General features: G+C 57.9%; 1 protein-coding gene across 1 annotated transcript in view; it reads left to right on the plus strand.

Moving 5' to 3' along the window:
• MAP2K3 (mitogen-activated protein kinase kinase 3) overlaps window positions 1-632 on the plus strand; it is a 15832-nt gene that overhangs the window by 3631 nt on the left and 11569 nt on the right. The gene's annotated exons all lie outside the window — the stretch shown is intronic.

Genomic DNA, 632 nt, shown 5'->3' on the forward strand with positions numbered 1-632 from the left:
GTGTCTCAATGCCTCTTCCAGGGAGCCAGGCAGGTAGGAGCCGTTCTGGAGGGCTGTCCAAGGCCATGCTGCGCTGCCTGCTCCCAGCCTGGTGCCTGCAGCTCACCTCGTTGTTCGTGCTTCTTAGTGCATCCTCCAGTTCTGTGCAGCCAGAAGCGCCCTAAGCTGCGAAGTGCAGCTGCCCCCTTGTCTGTCTTGGGGGGATCAGGACTTTGATGCTTTCAGCTCTATCACTTCATCCCCCCATTCCAGCCCCTCATGGTCCAAGGGAGCTGGGGTCAGCAGGTGGGCTGTTTGCTAATAGAGGAATGACTGGGGCTTCAGTGAGCAGACTGGGGTCTGTGCCACTGCAAGGAGCTGATTCTCAGCCCCACACAGGTCTCCTCTGCCCAGTGGCCTCCCGTGCTGATGATCTCTTGTCTCTCTAGTTTCATCTGCAAGTGTTTGGCCCTCCCTGGACCTGTCTCAGCCCCGTTTCTCTCTGTGGCAATGGGTTATGTTATCTCAGTGGTCTCTGGAGTTGGGGAGGGAAGAGAACATCCTCTCACTCTGGATGGGGTTGTGCCTTGTCTGGTGGCGTCTCAGCCACTGCAAGCCTGGATTTGTGGCTGGGGGACCGCTGGCTCTTTGAC

Source organism: Nestor notabilis, unplaced genomic scaffold, assembly GCF_000696875.1.
Source record: "Nestor notabilis isolate BGI_N333 unplaced genomic scaffold, ASM69687v1 scaffold19117, whole genome shotgun sequence".
In the NCBI taxonomy this organism is placed as follows: Eukaryota; Metazoa; Chordata; class Aves; order Psittaciformes; family Psittacidae; genus Nestor; species Nestor notabilis.